General features: G+C 37.8%; 1 protein-coding gene and 1 pseudogene across 3 annotated transcripts in view; one reads left to right on the top strand and one right to left on the bottom strand.

Moving 5' to 3' along the window:
• Window positions 1–20,765, top strand: part of PRKD1 (protein kinase D1) — a 297,341-nt gene that overhangs the window by 91,138 nt on the left and 185,438 nt on the right. The window lies entirely within an intron of this gene.
• Window positions 14,080–14,179, bottom strand: LOC138381075 (U6 spliceosomal RNA; annotated as a pseudogene).

The raw sequence follows: 20,765 nt of genomic DNA, 5'->3' as shown, positions 1-20,765 counted from the left end.
AGAGAGAGTACAATAAATGGAGGAATAGAAGGGTATCAAATCATAATGAGAAGAAAAGGGGAAAACAAAAGGAAGCCAAGTAAATGCAGTGGCAAAGACATGAAAGGAGGAGATAGCCTGGGAGGAAGATAGAGAACAGAGAAGGAGGTGTCAGAGGAAGAACTCTGTGGATAATTAGGTGAGTGTCGAACCAAATGGTAGCACCACTGTTTGGAATGTAAGAGTTAGGTCTTTAAATCTAGTTTTTTCCCCAAAGCATCCTATTGCTCCACTCGATAATATTTTAATAATTCCACCTTGGAATAGGAAATCGGGGAAATTACACCAGTGTGGAATTTTTTTTTTTTTATAGTAGTTTGGCTATATTCTAAGGTAGTGCCTCCCAAACTTTAATGTGCAAATGAATCACCATGGGATCTTATTAAAATCTGAATTTTGATTCAGTAGGCCTGAGGAGGAGCCTTTGATTCTGTCTATCTAGGTATTCCCAGGTGAAGTGACTGTTGTTGGTCTTTGACCCATGCTTTGAGTAGTGTGGTTCGCAGGGCATCACGAAGGGGAAGAGAAGGCTGCCTGTAAGGAAGCGTGGCCGGGTGAAGGAGCACCAGTGAAAGGCCTTACCGTCTGTATTCAGAGTCCTGAGAACACATCCAAGTTTTTGTCTTTCTGTTGTCTATCCATAACTCCCACATGCCCCAGTTGCTGTGTTTGCAAAAGAGTAGATAGTAATGTTTACCTTGATGGATTGGAAGGATTTCATGAGCTAGCATTTGTGGCATAAATAATGTTTGATGACTGTTACGAATCCCCTGTTTCTAAGAAGACCTAGCATAATGTTAAGAGAGCAAAACCCAAGCATAAGTGTTACCTTTCACTTTGGTGGGGAAAAATAAAAACCCAAAAAGCAAGAGAAAGCAAAGACTCGCTTACCTTCCTGGTGGAGGGGAAGGAAATGAACAACATAACCATGTTTCTCATAATTAACACAATTGGATGGGAAAGAATATCTTTCACACACCACCACCATGTTGACAAAATATTGTTGGGCTGGAAAGTTACAGCTGATAAACAGTCCAGTTTTAAAAATTCTACTCTATGTATCATGATTAAAACCATGTCACTATCCTCTTTAAATTCTTTTAATAACTGCCTCTTTAGGGATTAGGTCCCTGCCATGGTATAAACTTGTTATAAACAATCTTGGATGATCTAGCAAGTATCTACTTCTCATCTTCATCCTCACCACTGAAATTTATGCTGCTTTTATTAGAGTGAACTTCTCCTGTATCATGGTAGTGATCCCAAACAAAAACACGCACACACGAATGCATACGTGTACACACACTTTCAAAGCTATGACTCTCTGCCTGACCAATGACTACTTCTTATTGTCTCTCAAATATCAGCTCAAGTATTATTTTTTCAGACTTTATATCTGCTACATAGTCCCCTTTTGGTACATACTTCTATCATAGTACTCACGACACTATAAAGAAACAATCTTTTTATACATTATTTTGCCCTTTGGTCTGTGTTGAGTCTTTATTTCCCTAGGAAGTACCTAACACATTTCCTGGCACATGTAACCTGAGAAAAATCTCTCTTTGGAAACCAGAAAATATTACATATCTTTGAATTGAGGAAAACTGGCAGTCTACTAGATTTTGAACCAAAAGTCTTATATCTCTTTGGAAAATTCTCATACTCAATAAAAAGCCTGGATATTCTAGTCCTTTCATAGAATACATCATTAATCTGAAAGAATTCCCTGTTGAGGTGATAGTTCTCTGGCTTTTTCAGTATGTACTGACAAGTGGATGTCTACTAGGTTAATGTCCAATTGGACTAAATAATGTGATGTCATCATTACTAACAAATGCTGGAATATCTGCAATAACAAGACTCTCTAACTTTTTAAAAAAAATACAAGCAAGACACATTCTCAGGAATCTACCTAGAGATTTCATATGGCTGATTGCATAACTCTCCAAATCACTGGTCTGTACTGGCAACCAGTAAAGAATATCCTAACAGGATATCTGGTAGAATACTTTCATCAGTATAGTGCATAAATTTCATGCATATATATATGTTCTGTTGATGTCAGTCAGGTTGTTTTTCAAGTAATATTTTTGACAGATCATTTGATACATTTGATTAATATTTTTGACAAATTATTTTTTATAATTGTAAAGCCTAAAATTTTTTTTCCTGAGTATTGGTATGGGGCCCTGAACAGAAAATGATATTGACTCTAAATTGACCTCCAGTTGATAGATTTCATTTAGCAGATAAGGAAAGGTGGCACGAAGCTGCCACTGCTGCTACTTAAAAAATGGTGACTAGGGGGCTTTGAAGGGGGATGGGAGAGTTAAAAATCAAGTTTAGTTTTTAAATCATTGTGGTTGTTCAAAATGTTAAAGCATAGTTCTTACCTTTCATTTTCATAAATGGAAAATTGTGAAAACTTGTTTTGGAAACTTGGACAAACATTATTTAGCTTAGTTGGCTACCACTAAGTTTTATTCTTGTAGACTTTGGCAGAAGGTAGTAAGTGTGGCAGAGTCTGTTTCTCTGAAATGAATAAAGGAACATTAGAACATTTGGGTCCTATTATTTCCATTTAAGAACTTTCCAAATACACAATCGCTATATCCTCACCATAGCTGATAACTCACTTAAAATTCACACAAACTGATTAAAAAATGCAAGGGCCTCAAGCATTGCATTCCAACTGTGCATATTCTGATTATACTGAACCCATGCAGTGTCCCAAGAATGTGTCAGCTTATGGAGAACAGGGGGAGTTTCTAAGGCTTAGCCTCAGAGTTCTCAAAGTGAACATTTGGAGAGCCAAAATACACAATGGAAAATACACACAATCTTGCTGTTTCCAATTAGGAGTGGGCTCCTGTTTCTTTGACTTCAGCAGGTGGCTATTCATCATTAAGTTGAAAAATGTTTATTAATGTGAATATGATATTTTGGAATCTTTACAATTGGGAATCAAAGATTAAAAACCTTTTTTGTGCTTTTCTATTAACAACTTTTAATTGTCTCATTCTAATGTTTCTGTCTTCTTCTTTGTTTTTTTTTTTTTTTTTTCTTTTGAGACAGTCTCCCTCTGTGGCCCGGGCTAGAGTGTCGTGGTGTCAGCCTCAGCCTAGCTCACAGCAACCTCAAACTCCTGGGCTCAAGCAATCCTCCTGCCTCAGCCTCCGGAGTAGCTGGGACTATAGGTGCTCACACCACCACGCCAGGCTAATTTTTTCTATTTTTAGTAGACATGGGATCTTGCTCTTGCTCAAGCTGGTCTCAAACTTTTGAGCTCAAGCAATCCTCCCACCTTGGCCTCCTAGAGTGCTAGGATTACAGGTGTGAGCCACCGCACCTAGCCTTTTTCTGTCTTGTGACCTGTTACTTAAGAGCTATACAAAAGGGCACTTGACCTTCTTCCCTGTTATGTTAGCTGTTGGGTTATGTAATGAGGACAGCACCCCATTAAAGAGTGTTGTGTATTTGATCCAGTTTGCTAGGTAGTACAAAGGAAAAGGTAATGTGGCACTCATTTGGTGCTTTTGTCATTTGGAACAATCAATCCAATGGGGTTAGGACCCAGTATATTTTTAAATTATGAGCCTTGTTTATATCTATTAATCAAATATATACTTTAACATGTCTGCATTTGAATTGGCTTTTCTTTTGCATTATTCTATGAACACATAGGCTCTACAAATAACAAACATTAAAAATAACAGCTTGTGAATTCACTTGTGATGGTTATTTAGCATGTATCAAAATGGAATATTTTATGATATTCTTCATTTACAGACTGGCATGTAATCATTGAAATACAAACCACTCACACATAATGGAAAATAATAGAATTCCTTAATCATGTTGTTATTTACAGTATCAACTGGAAAGCCAAGGAGAAAAGTGATATTTAGTGTGTGCCTATGCATACCAAGTGCTAGGCTTCATTGATTCATATAGTGTATTGAATTATTTTCGTCTGGAGTCTCAACAAAGGCAAATAATTTGTCTAAAGTTACCTTGCCTGTAAAAGTTGGAGTTTAGGTCTGTTTAATTCAAAATGTGACTTTTAAACCTACTGCACTGTTTCCAGTTCTGAATTAGTCTTTTGTATAGTTGACTGACTTTTGGCTTAACTTTAAAATTTCCCTGTAGAACTTTTTTTTTTTAATTTGATGCTTCATAGAAATGTCTAGCTCTTCTTTAGTCAGATGTCCCTTTAGGAATGTTGTGGGACTCAACCAAGAACTGTAGGAGTATTTTCTTTGTAGAAGGAATCAGTAAAGATTGCATCCTAGCTGCTTGTGGGATATTCCCTAAACCGAATAGTTTCCAGATATGCATGAACAAAACCCAGGATTCTGTACTTAGAGCAACATTTTAAAAAATGTTGATGAAAATCTAGATATTATGTACCTAAAATAAAGGGCAGAACATTAACTGCTTGCAAACAGTGTGATTGCTTTCTTCCTTTGGAAGCTAAGGATCTCTCGGCATGAGATTTTATTTATAAACAGTACTGTTTCTCTTACAGGAGGTTCATCATAAGGTCACATTTTTGACTGTCCAAATTGAAGCACTAAAATAATTATTCCTCTGTTAACATGCTAGACAAACAGCAAAGCCATTTTGAATCTGAGCTTTTATTTGCTGAATTAGAAAGGCATAAAGTGAATATTGACCCAAGCGAAATATTCACAAAATGGAAAAAGAAAATTGTGCGGTGCACATAGGATGAAATTCAGATAATTTCTGGAGAAAAGAAACCACTTGAAGGATTCTGTATAAATCATACCTACGTCATTTTTTGAAGCTACTAAACTTGATCTGTGAGTGATTATTTTCTGTAGCTCGTGTATAATGAATACTTTCAGTCAGATAACTGAGTATTATTTATTCAAATGATTGTATAAGAAAAACAGATTGCTTTCCATAGTGACCTGGGAGGCCAAAAGCATTGAAGATCTGGGCAGTAAATTAATCATAAAATTTAAAAAGAAAAAGATTAAATACAGAATAAATTGGTTCATGGAGTTAGTTGCAAAACCTGGTTGCTATGCTGAATTACTGATTACAGGTATCACAGGCTCTGTGAGAGGAGAGATGATTGCACTAGACTGGTGGTCGCTGTGGGTGATAAAGGCAAAGTGTTTAAAAGGTTGCTCTGACTGTGAGGTCTGTTTGCGGAGGTTGTGTGTGGGTGTGTGTGTGGGCACACATGCTCTCAGCTGTGCATCTGTAGGCATTCTACGTGCAGGATGCTATTGTTTAACCGAGAATCGCCTGGTATTGCTATATTCTAATCAGAATGTTTGTATTATTTTAACAATGGTTTATTATATTTTGCCCATCAATAATTTTTAAAAGAGGGGCACACTAAAAACCCCGACTTTAACATTATACAATTCATGCATGTAATGAACACACTTGTACCTCCTTAGTATTTTGAAATAAAAATTATTTAAAAAAAAACAGTTTGTGAACCTTTTTTCCTTTGTGTTGCTTTAGAAGCCCTAAGTGTCTATAAAGGCTCTAGTGTGCCCATGATTATGCTTCCTTCTAAAATAAAGTCCTTTGTTTAATTTTGCAGAGTTCAGTGTGTAAGGAGAGAGTGAATAGAATGAGAATTTAACTTGCACTCTGCCTCTGTTCAAACTTAAAAAGTCATTGTGTCATTCAGAAAGGGCAGAAAACTGGGCTAGTGTAATAGCCGGGTTCTAGCAACGTGTCTGGTGCCTGATAGGCCTTAGTGGATTGAATGCTGGTGGGACTGTGGTCACTGGGTACGCAACCCATATACAAGGTACCGTGTACTGTAGGTTACCACATAACTGTGGCTGCTGCTCATTCTCCTTCCTTCATCTGGTTTCTTTTCTTTCTGATAATCTTAAAATACCTATTTTGGCAGTCTCCTCAATCTACATAATCTTCCTTACAGAATACAAGAAAACAATGTTATATTTAATCATCAGTGTAACCCTAGCATTTTTGTATTTACCCTTATTTCTCTTCTGAACCTCACTATATTTCTCATAACCTAAATTCTGTATTGAGCATCTCTAAGCATGCTACACTGGAATTTCAAACTCCATATGTTTAAAGCTGACTTCATCTTTCCCCCTTTCCCCCTATCACTATTAATGACCCCAAAGTGTAAGCCAGGAAGCCTCATCACCTTACCCTCCGCCCCTGCCATACCTCATCGTGCACGGTCGGGTGGTTGCTGAGTCTTACTCATTCAACCTCCTCTGTCTCTTTCCTTGTTGATGTTGTTGATGTTGTCTCAGTTCAAGCTCTGATCACAACATTTGAGGACTGTTGGAATTACACATGAATTGTTATTTCTAATTCCCATCTTTTCTTGATGATTTGTGCTTGACATTTCAATCAGAATGGTCTTTCTAAAAGAAAAATTTTATAACGTAAATTTTCCTGCTCAGCTGGGCACAGGGGTGCTTGCCTTTAGTCCCAGCTACTCAGGAGGGTAAGCCACATGTGGGATTTCTAGGCCAACCTGGGCAATGTAGGAGATGCTGTCTCCTATAAAAAAAAAAAAAAAGTCCTGCTGACACTAGTCTACCATTCCCTCCACAGAATTATCTTATGGTTCCTTAGCATGTTATACAAGGCCACTGAGGATCTGACTCCGATTGGTTTTACCTTCCCCATTATCCACATGCCCAGGAGATGCTGTGCTCCCAGCCACACTGATCACCTTACTTTTCAATGAAAGCACCTTACACTTGTGTGACTCTCTGCCATTGTCTTGTGTTATTAGTTGCTTTTACCTGGAATTCCTTTCACTTCTTTTTCTGTCAGCCAGGGGAACACTAATTCATCCTTAAGGTTCCTTTCCCTGACAGAGTGAATGTTTATCAAATAACAGATAAATATGTCTTATCTTTTCACTGAAGCTTTCTCAGGACACTTGGAACACACCTTCATTACAGCAGCATTTCATGGATTCTACTGTAATTACAGAATTATATGCTTTTTTTCTCCTTAGGCTGTGAATTCCTTAAGATTAGTGCCAAAGATTCATCTTTTCTCTTGCTAGCACAGAGCCCAGTGCCTGCACATGGTAGGCACTAAATAAATATTCACTGAGTCAAACCACTAGAATTGTAGGTGGAAGTGTTGCCTCTGGCTTGCTGGTGTGGATTAACCTTATTTCCAGGGCTGCTGTAGGGTGGCCTTATGATTCTGCAGCCATTGTGTTTAGGGTGATTGTGCCTCACTTTCTTGTGGAGGCTAAAGTTATAGTGGCTGAGGAACTGGGACATACCTAGTAGGGCCTTTGTGGAGAGACCTTAGTGTTAGAAATAACTGGCATTCCATGTGGACCAGCATCTTTTGAGACTTGAATGTCCGTGATAGTCTATAACATAATATCAGTTTCTTGAGGGCAGGTGTCAGGGACTCTGTGCTTCTGTCCTGTAGAGAATGAGGTCAATCCATGGGGTTGAATTCATGCTGCAGGTTCAGATCAATAGTTTTTCATTGTTGTTGTTTTTACATTTTATTTGAAAATAATTTCAAATTTACATAAAATTTGCCAACAATGAAAATAATACAAAGAACATTCTTCTAGTTTTTTTCCCAGATTCACTAAACGTTTTACGCCATTGCTTTATCATTTGTGTTCTCTCTCTGTCTCTCTTTCTCAGACTTTTTCTTCTAGAACCATCTGAGGATATTATGTACCATGGCCCTTTGCTGTCTCCTTCAATGTGCATTTCCTAAGGATTGGACATTTTTTTTTATATAACCAGAGTGTAGTTATCAATCTCAATAAATTTATCATTGATGAAATACTTTAACTTAACCATTTGTATTTCAGTATTATCAACTGAGCCAATAATTTTGTTTAAAGCATTTTTCCCCTTCCAGTATAAGATACAGCCTAGGGTCAGGTATTGCATTTTGTTGTTTTGTCTTCTTCTCTTCCCTTCTGTTAATGTAGACATTTCCACAATCTTTCTTTGTATTTTATGACACTGACTTTTTGAAGAATACAGTGTACTCCACCTCCCTTTGTAACAGAATATTTGTAATTTTGGGATTTGATGGGTCAGTAGATTTTGCCTAATCATTTGTTTTTCTTAAAGTAACAGGTAGCTGGATTTGAAGTGCTAATAGGCTATTACCATTATCTAACACAAATAATTAGCACATTAAATTTATTAATTTTCTTTGAGTAAATTGATACTATTTGTGAAACTTCACATGGAAATAAAACAGATTCTTTAAAAAAAAAGTTCATATACAAAACAAGCAGATTGAATATGCTGATACTTGGTAAATAAATAGGCTTTTTCTAGTACTGCAAGAAGAAATAAAATACCTTTTACTGCATTTCCATTGATACTAAAACCAAACAAAATAGTTGTACTAAAGAATAGGTGAAAGTTTTTTTTTTTTCTTCAAGTGAAATATTCTTTTCAGTTTTGAAATCTTAAATGCCAAGAAGACTGAATTCTCTTTCAGGCCCATATTTTGACCAATTAATTGATATGAAGTCTTTGAATAAAAGCTTTTGTTGTTATTTTGAGGAAAGTATGCTATTTCGACTATAGGTATTTATAAATTAATTCCTCGGAGAATAAAACCCTGAAGGTATTAAAACACAATACATGAATATTTAATAGATAGCAAATATTTAGACTGGTTAAACAAGAAAGTAAATTAGCATCAGATTAAATTAAACTGCTATGGATATTTATCGCCACTATTGGAGAGAATTGTGTGGTATGGTGTTTCTGTTTGTTGTTGTTTGTCATCTGTTCTGCCATCTCAGCTAAACTCATGAATTGAGAAGCAGCCTGGGCTTATTTCCACAACATTCAGACCTTACTGTGCATTTACACTTGCTTACAATATGCTTCTCTTTCCTTTCCAAGCATGGTCATCTTTCATTTTCACACCTTAGGGTGCTCAGTCCAGCCACTGAACACAGTGCCTTCGAATTGTCATAGGCAACAAGGTAAAAGAAATACTGCCAAATGCCATTTTTTAAAAACTTTAATTTGTTTTTCTCTCTTCATTGTTTATGATAACCTCCTAGAAACTTGAAAATAGCATTTCCTTCCCTGCTGTTTTTGTCATTTGTGTTTGGAAGACAATCTTTTTCAATAAAATAATAGTTGCCTTTAACTGAGAAGGAAAAAATGCCAAAGTGAAACGCTTTTATTTTCTTTTGTAATCACAATGTTTTCTTTTCTTTTTTTTTTTTTTCTTTATTGGATTTTTGGGTGGAATTTGTGAGAAGAATTAGGGAATTCCATTCCTACAGTGCCTGGCAGAAGCAGAGTAGGGCAGTTGTTGCCAGCATGGACTCTGGAGTCCTGCTACTTGGGTTCAGATTGTGGCCCAGGAGTTGACAAGCTGAGTGATCTCACGCAGGTTACTCCCTGTCTCTGTCCTCTATAGTCTCATCTGTAAAATGGTGATTGCACAATGGTATCTATGCATAAAGTTGTTATGAGGACTTATTGCACCAATATTTGTAGAGTACTTAGAACAGCACCTATAATGTCGTACGTGGTATGTGTTGGCAAATAAAAGTAAATCTCCCTCTTCCTCCCAATCTTACTACACTCATCCTTTTTCCTCATGGTTTGACTGAGTGGAAACCAGAGTTCACAGCTCTTCAGAGAGACAGGAGACTCTTCCCTGAAGAAATGTGGATCTTTTTTGAAATTTAATCTTTTCTAAAATCAAAATGTATCAGTTTGCCACTCATGCTTGTGCGTTGACTTGGTAGAGAGAAGGCATTATTAAAAGGTTAAGTACATTTATGTGCCCCTGGACCCTCTGAGCACTCACAGCATGCCTTCATTTTGATTGGGCAGAAGCCCACTCTATAGTTCTTATAAAGAACGTTTATGTTAAAGTTTCACAGGTGTCAGGTATATAAATTAAAAGAAAACATATTTCCACGGATGACCTAAGGAAGTATGTCATCACCCTTAAAAAAATGCTCCAGCTAGCATAAAAGTAGAGTATATAAATATATATTTAGAAAATTTGTTGTCCTTGAGGCCTTAATGTCTTTTTTATCTAAGTGTAATTAAAGTGAATCATTTTTGAAGCCTAGTAGGTCAGTGATAGTTTATTTTATACTGAAGGCAGCAACAGAGAAAACATGATCTCTTGGACTTCAAGGAATTTGGGGCCTTTCATATGTGGAGACTATAATTTTTAGTAATCATAAGGTTACATGGAATGGATTATTTATGTTATTGAGGAAATAATATCCTGGATGACAACTTTTACAATCCATTGAAATATAAAACTGTCAGCAAAGCTAAAGAAGCCCTAAATCAGCATCTTCATAGAGGGCAAAGTCAGCAAATGTAAACTTCTGATGATTATTAATGATGTGACTGAGGATATATTTTAAGAGAAAAAAAATCACCTACCACTTAAGGTTAGTGGACAACTAAAAGAAGTTCATATGTTGGACTTCATATGATGAGAACTTAAAAAGCAAATAACTTTCCAGATAATTTAAATGTTGCATTTGTGGGTAACAGTTTTTCTCTTAATTATGTTATATAAATTTCATAACAATAGTTTTAAGTAACCATAAAACATATTTTTAAAAACAATGAAAATCGACACCCTACCACCCCGTTTCTGTTGTCCTCCCTGAGTGTGCAGCACATAGTTAGTTCCTCTATTAAGCAGGGGTGGTAGCTCCAGAAGCCTGGTTTCCTCTCTGTACTGATTTCTATAAACTGCTGATAAAAACTTTCTGAGAGGAATTCTGATTAACTTTTGACATGACTATACTCTGTTTATTAAAATTCTCCCTTTGCTTATACCTACACTGAAGGTAGAAATAAGTTAATGAAGAAATGATATTTTTAATACGTAGAAAAGAGGCACCACATTTAAACTGATAGTCATAAGTGAGATTATAATTTCTGAGGCTTACTAGAAAATAAAAATGGGGCTGGAGTTGTGCTGTGTGAGGAGCACAGTTGGAAGTGTTTAGTGAACTCTGAGTCTGCTTAGACTTGTAAAGCCCATACATTCTTAATGGTCCCTTAGGAAGAACCCTGAGACAAGGAGACACGTTCCATTATCCAGGCAGGGTGGATGTTATAAGATGTGTTAAGCTGAATTCTTAGTGAATGTTCCATTGCATAGTTCTGTAAATTGTTTCAGGATCTCTTAATGGTTAGATTGTTGTTAATAAATTTCTTCCACATTTTCTATTTTTTTTTTCATATTCAGACCTGAGTTTGTGCCAAAGGCATGTATTTTATACTTGGATTTTTTTCTCTCATTGTCATGTTTAACATCTTATTCTCAACAGTTTCCCTCTGGGTACATCCTGAATTTCTGGAATGGAGAGGTGAGAAATATGTTGGAAGTGTATAAATCATGAGACTATGGTATTCATGTTAACTATATGTACAAGTGGATTAGAAAGAAATAACTCATTATCGTATGCTTGATTTATCTTAAATAATTTAGATATTTCTAATGGCAGTTTTCCCATGTCAAGATTAATTATTTAATGTTATAGTGTGTAGTCAACTGCGGTAATTTTTGTTTGCTAATTAAGAAGTGCACGTTTTTTAGTAGCTTTTTAGTTTTAAAGTTAGTGAGAAATCTCTCAGATAGAGCTTGAATTAACCAGAGAACTTGGAGCTGCAGTTAATTTTAATGGCACAATTTAGAAAACTAGTTTTGAAGGATCAACACAAAACACTTTGTATTGTTCATTTATATTAAGCCAGGTATTTTGTCATCTCCTTTTAAATTACAACTTATTTAAATATTAAACCATCCTTTACACTATTTGTATGGTGACACAGTTCAAGTTGGCTCGTGCCTGTATTTTGCTTAGTCATTAAAAATTTTGCATATAGCTAATTAAATTGCATGAAATATAATTAGCTTAGTTTCGAGTGCTAAGGAATCAATGAGAGAAAAGAACAGATTCAAGGTTTCTGTGGTGAGTAGATACAAAGCTGCATTTGTGTCGGTGCCAACAATGGAGGCAGCAGGGAGTCCTCTAGACAGGGCAAGCAGCCAGCCTGGGATCCGAGCCTAAGCTGTGTGGAGAGGCTTTTGAATATGCCTTTGAGAAAGTGTGTCGAAGTCAGGTGTGCAGACTGCGGTTAGGGCACATACGGACATAAGAGGTGAGCTGTTCAGAACTCGTAAGTCTCCAGATGGGGCAGGACAAAGCCCCCTTCCTTCGAACACTGGCACAGTCAGGAGCGCAGGAATCCATAGGAACTTGAGACTGTCAGAACAGAACTAGGGCACCACTAGCAAGGAGACGTTGATAGTCAGCCAACACTGCTCTCCTGTGCCTCGGGAGGTTCTTAAGTGCTTTCTGTTAGACTCCCAGGCTCAAAGCTTGTGTAAAGAAAGATGCAGTAATTTGCCACACCTGGCAAACTGTGACATAGAGTTGTTGGCACACCCACACCCAAATGGTACCAGCAATGATTAATTATGTACTGGGACAGAACAATACAGTGAAGCGAAGAAGTCGTGAGCAAAGTGCTGTTTTATTTGTGGTTCCTTCCCTTCTACTTTGATATTTTAACTTTAAAATGAAGCTGCAAGGGAATTTAGCTAGTAAAGAGGGAGGAAAAAAAAAAGCCAGGTGGGAGAGAAGTCTGCACATATCCATTCATTAATTCAGTCTTTCATTCAACAAATGTATTTTGAATGCCTTAGTATGTAATTACCCAAAATGAATGAATATTCATTCATCTTTGAAATTCAAATTCCGTTTTGCTAATGAGCAGCCCAGTGTTTACCCAGAAGTACAGAGTTAGCAGTGGCAAAATTAATTTGGATCCCAACTTCTTTCTTTGTTTACACAGTTCAGGTCTCTGCAAAGTCCTGGCTAGAACCAAAGGTGGGCTGATCTTGGCTGTGAGCATCTTCTGACAGAGCAAGAAATGGTAGATAAAGTAATTGGATACGTTATTTACATTGAGAGCTGGTGCTAAGCACTTGAGAGATCAGAGTGGGAGCATGCTGCTGTTGTTGATGTTAACTGCTAAGATCTGTTGAGTGTTTCCAATGTGCTGGGCTGTGTGGTGTTAAGCGAGTTTCTTCCATTACCTCATTTGACACAGTTTAAGTAGAAATAGGTGCTCTTTGTATAGTCTCTGTCTCCAGGCCCCACAGACTTGGCCACACCCTTTCCCTAGGACGGTGACAAGAAAGATCTCCTTTGGGCATTCGCTCACATACACAGTCCTAAAAAGCAACGTGAAATTCTCAGCCGGCTGAGGTCCTCTGGGAACTCAGCCTGGAGAATTCATTATCCCTATTATGCTTTCAATGTTTCAGTATCTGACAGACAAGATATTTTGTCTTTTGTATATAAAAATTAAGTAACTGTACTAGTATCAGATATGTACTTCCAGTTTTAAATGGCATATAGATTAATTTTCCATATGCAAGAATTTAATTTTAATGTTGATTCAGGCTTTTCTACATATAGTTATCTCCCCCTTTAATGAATAAAGGCATGGCTTTGCCTAGACCACTTCAGTTTCTACAGTATTTTTGTAGTTTCTAGAATACATGTTTTCATTTTATCTGTAATAGGTGAGAGAAGTTTCAACAAGAAATATAGCTGAACACATCGGAGGAGGAATTAACATGGTTCACATGGTGTTTGTAGAATTTGTATTCGAGTAAGTTATTTTAAGGATTGCTTTCTATATCATGAAAGTCAAATTATATTCAATTTAATATTCTGAATATATCCAGATATAGGTAGTTTTGTTAATGATTTCCTGTATGTTGTATGTGTCCATTTAATAGGCCTTGGATCTTTTTTTAATGGAGATAATTACAATTTGTGGTTGTTAGAGACAATACAGAGAAATCATTGGTAACTTTTACACATTTTCTCCCAATGACATTTTGCAAAACTACAATAGAGTATCACAACTAAGTTATTGACATGGTTACAATCCATCTTTCCCCAAGTTTACTTAATTTTTTTCAGTTTTATGTGTTTTCTGTTGTGTGCCTGTGTATTTAGTTATATAAAATAAAAATAAGGAACACATAAATTTGTGTGTCATCCTTGTGTAGGGGCTGTGCTAATAATCTCTCTATTGTCCAATTTTACTGTATCTGCTGAAGTAAGCACAGGCCTTGGATTTTTATGTGCATCAGCCTGGCTTCATCACTCATCAAAGACAATAGTCACTTGGGGTTTAATGCTCTGAGCTTGCTGTCTGGAAAGTCTTAATTTTATGTTTGTATTCATGTTTTGTAAGTGAAGCCCAGTGGGATATGGAGCACGCCCCACGACTTGAAGCCTTGGTTCAGGTGACCACCTCCTTGGAATGGTTTCTCTGCTGCTGTCCTCTGCGCGCTTCTCCACCTCCTAGGACCTGATGTCTTACCTGGCCTCTTGCTCCCTGCCCCTGCCCAGCAACTGCTGGTATCCACAGCCCCTGGCAGGGAGGATCGAAATCTGGAGCAAGAGCCTTACAGGTCTCACAACAGGGCATGGATGTGGCTGCCCCATCCAGGAATGCCACAGTGGATGCCTCAGTGGAGCAAGCCTCTCACCCACGCCTGATCTAGATGCCTACTGCATCCCTGTGTAGGGATGCTCCTGGGGGGCATCCATTTGCCTGTGCATTGGGGCCGTAGGTCTGTGTGTGGGAAGGGAGATGCCTGGCTTGACTTCCCTAGTTGGTGCACAGAGCGTTGTTCTGGCGGCTGGTGGGAGGGAGAACTCAGCCCTTAGCTGAGTGGGCAGTTTGTGTGCACTGTGGGTGTGCACATGGGGGAGGAGTCCAGAAAGTCTGTACTCACTGCAAGAGTACCCCAGTGCGTGAGGGATCACGTTAAATAACAAACAACACTATGGCAGATTGAGAAAGAAGCTGCAGAAGATAGGAAAACGCTCGATATTTTAGTACCTTTAATGGCACTTTCCCTCTGCTTTTTGAACAAGGGGCCCTGCAAATTATGTAGCCCTTTCTGATAAGGCATAGTGTTATCTTCAGCAATCATTTACTATACACAGTGCCCACTTGTTTTCATGCATCATCCTATATTTGCTGCAAATCTCAGTGACATAATAAGAAGATATTCAGTGAGACTGTGTGGGGACTAGAGCAGCACAAAACCCATAATGATATAAATATGTGGTAGAAAATTACAATAAAACCCTTGCATCTTCCACTTTAATTTTGCCTCAAGGAAATGGCAAAATGCCCAGCTGGCAATAACCAGTTCCAAATGAGCTGCCAAAAGTACTAGGTGCTGAAATATATAGTTTATTGCATTTCCCCATTTTGGTGCCTGACCATAGGTTTTGGGGTTAGTGTTTCAAAGCTAGAGCAGGTGCCTGCCACCTGGAAACATTTTCTTAAGTGCCATGTTAGTATCAAGACACTAAGACCTATTGAAGTGTATTTTTAGGTAACATTGAAACTGCTTTACATGTGTATACACGTCTATTGAAATCCAGTCATAAATAGGCCTAAAATGTTTTCATCTGGAATTCAAAGCAATATGATTTGTGTCTTGGAACAATGAAGGATTCTTATAAAAAAGAACATGCTGATGGAAAACATTTAGATAAAATTAAAATATTTGAAAAGTTTGTAAATGTAGACTGAAGTACTAGCATAACAAAATTACATTACTTCACCTTAGAACCTAACAAACAGAGGTGCTGAAGTGATTGCGAAGAATAAGTACAGGTATACCTCCTGTACCTCCTTTTATCACACTTAAAAGATAGTGCGTTCAAGGTTTGTGGCAACTTTCCCTTGAGAAAGTCTGTCTAAGCCATTTCTCCAGTGGTATGTGCTCACTTCCTGTCTCTGTGTCACATTTTGATAATTCTCACAAGATTTCAAACTTTTTCATTATTATATCTTTATGGTGATCTGTGGTCAATGACCCTTGATGTTACTTTTGAAATTGTTTGGCGGGGAGCACATCAAGAACCATGCTCATATGAGACTACAAACTTAATTGATAAATGCTGTATGTGTTCCGACTGCTCCACCCACCGTTTCCTTGTCGATTTCCCTCTCCTAAGCCCTCCCTATTCTCTGAGACATAACAACATTGAAATTGGGCCCCAATTAATAACCTTACGATGCCCTCTAAGTGTTCAGGACAACGGAATCGTTCCAAGACTCTCACATTAAACCAAAAGCAAGAAATGATTAAACTGTGTGAGAAAAGCATGTCAAAAGCCAAAATAGACCAAAGTTTGGCCTCTTGCACCAATCACTTAAGCTAAGTTGTGAATGCATAGGAAAAGTTCTTGAAAAAAATTAAAAGTGCTACTCCAGTGAACACTCACATGATAAGTAAGCAAAACAGCCACATTACTGATAGGGAGAAAGTTTGAGTGGTCTGGATAGAACATCAAATCAGCCACAACATTCTTAAAGCCAAAGCTTAATCCAGAGCAAGACCTTAACTCTCTTCGTTTTTATGAAGACTGAGAGAGTGACAAAGCTGCAGGAAAAAAGCTGGAAACTAGCAGAGATTGGTTTATGAGGTTGAAGGAAAAAGCCATCTCCATAGCATAAAAGTGCAAGGTGAAACAAGTGCTGATGTAGAAGCTGCAGCAAGTTATCCAGGAGATCTAGCTCAGATAATTGATGAAGGTGGCTACACTAGACAACAGATTTTCCATGTAGATGAAACAGCCTTTTATTGGAAAAAGATGCCATCTAGTACTTTCATAGCTAGAGAGGAGAAGTCAATACCTGGCTTCAAAGCTTCAAAGGACAAGGTGATACTCTTGTTAGGGGCTAATTCAACTGGTGACTTTAAATTGAAGCCAGTGCTAACTTGCCTTTCTGAAAGTCCTAGAACCTTTAAGAATTACGCAAAATCTACTCTGCCTGTGTTCTATAAATGGAACAATAAAGCCTACATGACAGCCCACCTGTTTATAGCATGGTTTACTGAATATCTTAAGTCTACTGTTGAAACCTACAATTCAGAAAAAAAATTCTTTCAAAATATTATTCATAAAATATTTCAAAATATTATTGCTCATTGACAATGTACCTGGTCACTCAAGAGCTCTGATGGAGATGTACAAGGGGAGATTAATGTTTTCATGCCTGCTAACATAACATCCCTTCTCCAGTCCATGGATCAAGGAGTAATTTTGACTTTCAGGTTTTATTATCTAAGAAATAACATTTCATAAGGCTGCCACTGCCATAGATAGTGATTTCTCTGATGAATCTGGGAAAAGTGAATTGAAAACCTTCTGGAAATGATTCACCATTCTAGATGCTAAGAACATCCATGATTCATAGGAGGAAGTTAAAATAGCAACATTTACAGGAGTTTGAAAGAAGTTGGTTCCAACCTTCATGGTTGATTTTGAAGGATTCAAGACTTCAGTGGAAGAAGTAACTGTAGTTGTGGTGGAAAGAGCAAGAGAACTAGAGTTAGAAGTAGAGCCTGAAGATGGGACTGAATAGCTGTAATCTCATGATAAAACTTGAATGGAGGAGGAGTGGCTTCTTGTGGATGAGCAAAGAAACTGGTTTCTTGAGATGGAATACTCCTGGTGAAGTTGTTGGGAGCCTTGTTGAAATGACAATAAATAATTTAGAATATTATATAAATTTAGTTGATAACATAGTGACAGGGTTTGAGCCCAATTTTGTGTGGGTTTTTTGAAACAGAGTCTCGCTCTGTTGCCCGGGCTAGAGTGAGTGCCGTGGTGTCAGCCTAGCTCACAGCAACCTCAAACTCCTGGACTTAAGCGATCCTTCTGCCTCAGCCTCCCGAGTAGCTGGGACTACAGGCATGCGCCACCATGCCCGGCTAATTTTTTGTATATATATTTTTAGTTGGCCAGATAATTTCTTTCTATTTTTAGTAGAGACGAGGTCTCACTCTTGCTCAGGCTGTGTGTGTGTGTGTCTGTGTTTTTTTTTTTAATTTTTTTTTATTTCAGCATATTACTGGGGTACAAATGTTTAGGTTACGTGTATTGCCCTTGCCCCACCCAAGTCAGAGCTTCAAGCGTGTCCATTCCCCTTCAAATGCACTGCACCCATAAGTGTGTATATACCCATCCCCTCCTCCCCCCTCCCACCTGCCCAACACTCGATGAATGTTACTACTATATGTGCACTTAAGTGTTGATCAGTTGATACCAATTTGATGGTGAGTACATGTGGTGCTTGTTTTCCGTTCTTGGGATACTTCACTTAGTAGAATGGGTTCCAGCTCTATCCAGGAGATAATACAAGAGGTGCTATATCACCATAGTTTTTTTCTGGCTGAGTAGAACTCCATGGTATACTACTGCGGGCAAAATGCTATCAAATAGCATCACATACTGCGAGAAATCTTTTGTGAAAGGAAGAGTCAATTGATGTGGCAAACGTCATTGTCATATTTTAAGAAATTGCCATAACCACCCTGACCTTCAGCAACCACCAACCACCTTGATCAGTCAGCAGCCATCAACATCAAGGCAAGACTGTCCACCTGCAAAAAGCTGACCATTTGTTGAAGGCTCAGATAATTGTTAACATTTTATAGCAATAGAGTATTTTTCCATTAAGGCACATGCATTGGCATTTTTAGACATAATGCTATTGCAAACTTAATAGATTACAGTATAGTATAAACATAACTTTTGTATGCACTGGGAAACAAAAAAATTTGTGTTTCTTGCTTTTTGTGATACTGGCTTTTATTTCGGTAGTCTGGAACTCAACCCGCAGTATCTCCAAGGTATGCCTGGCACAGTTGCATGACGTGTTTCAATTTTGGAGACCAAAGGACCTCTCTTGTTTCATTTGAAAGAAGTATGCCTATTTTGGTGTTTGTAAATACCTTTACACATCTGATCATTTCAGGATACTTAAAGCCAGTCCCTTGTCTTCAGTTAAGGTTTTTCTTTTCAAGTTAGCACTAGAGTTTTCTAGGTACATCTCTGCATATATATTGGCATTAGGGATCAGTGAACTTTAGATGTTTCCAAGGTCAATTTTTGTTTTAATGCTTGTCTGAACAATCTGAACCATTTCCCAGTGCTCATCTAACAAAACAACTACTTTGTTTATCGTTCTGCCTGACCTGAAATACACTCTGTACAATGTGCTGCCTGTTTTCTAATTCAGACTGCATATTTAAGATCAGACCCACTCAATGTATTTTTTTCTCCAGCAATCTGAAGGCCAGGCAAAGAAGGTTCGGTGAAATCTAGGATTAATAAGAATGTATTTTCATCATTAGTTTCACATCCTAACCTCCTTCTCCTAAACCTATTGCCAAATCCCAGAATGAGAGAGAAATAAACTGACTGGGCTTTCCCTACTTGCTTTCACAGAGTTGCTAATTAGAAGCAAAATGTCCAGTCCATCCTGTAGGAAGAAGAAAGAGATCCAGCAAGGGCACTAGACAATCTGTAAATTAGGTAATTAATGTAAGAATAATCATGGCTTTGTTGTCTTGGTGAGCTTTTTTAGTATATTAGGTGGAAAGAAACTGTTTGTGTCCTCCAGTAGTTAGTGAGATCTGTGACTTGACTTGCTTTCTTCTGAGCATTTATTTGCTGAGATTACTCTTAATTCTGTCCATGTGTGTCTGGGTGGATGATGTCTCCCCTACTACAGTACACTGTTCTAAATCTATTATTTCACCAAGAATTACTTCCACTTGCTAATTTTTCCCTTCTCTAGCTTGTCCTTGTGCTCTGTCTTGCCCTAACTTTTAAAGTTTCCTCTCTGCTCTTCATTGGCAACTTACAACTTCTTACATCACCTTGTGGTGATTCACACTTTCCATCAATACTGAAATGTGTTCATGTTCCAGAGGGCAGAGCCGGTGCTCTGGAGGCAGCCTGCCGGGGCATGGGTCCCGCCTCTACCACTCACCAGCTCACTAGCGTGGTGACCTTGGACAAGTGACTTAACGTCTCCTTGCTCTCTTTCCATATCTGAAAAATAGGGATAACACAGTTCCTACCTCATAGAGTTGCTGTGAAGATTAAATGAGTTATTCCACATTATGTATTTAGAACAATGCCTGGCCCATAGTGAGTGCTTAACAACTGTTAGCCATTATTGTTACTTAATTTTGTCTAACTCAGTTATATGACCATTTGACCTCTTCTTAACATCTTATTTTTCTGGCAAGACCTATTTGTATCTCAGATAACTAGGGTTCCTTATAATACACTTAGGAAATGCTATTCTTCGAGGTAAGTTCAGTATTGTCATTTTTCTCTGTTACTTTGCAAGAAGGGTAGCTTGAGGTGGAACATCTAGAAGTAAAATCTCTCTCTTATGGTCAAATCCCTCTTTTGTAAGTTTCCCTCAACCAATGTGTATGACTTTTACTCTTTCTGACCAATCTGATGGAGCCCAGCGTTTTGCTACTTCGGCTGTGGTCTGCTTACTAGCAGCTTGAACATTACCTAGGAGTTTGTAGACATTCAGATCTCAGGCCACACTGCAGACCAACTGAATGGGAATCTGCATTTTAACAAGACAACTAGGTGATTCTTAAGCACATTAAAGTTTGAGAAGCACTATGCTAACATTTCTGGGCCTGAAGCACCATAATTCTGCTCTAGGGAAATAGGAAGAAACCAACCTGAATTCTATTTTATAACACATAATATTGACTGTTTCTACAAGTACAGCACTTTTTAAGCCCTATGAGATTTCCTGGAAAACCTATGTTGGCATTCTCTTGGGTGTAATTGTTATCGA

Source organism: Eulemur rufifrons, chromosome 2 (assembly GCF_041146395.1).
Source record: "Eulemur rufifrons isolate Redbay chromosome 2, OSU_ERuf_1, whole genome shotgun sequence".
NCBI lineage: Eukaryota > Metazoa > Chordata > Mammalia > Primates > Lemuridae > Eulemur > Eulemur rufifrons.
Note: the sequence above shows the minus strand (reverse complement) of the source record. Positions and strands in the feature narration are given on the sequence as shown.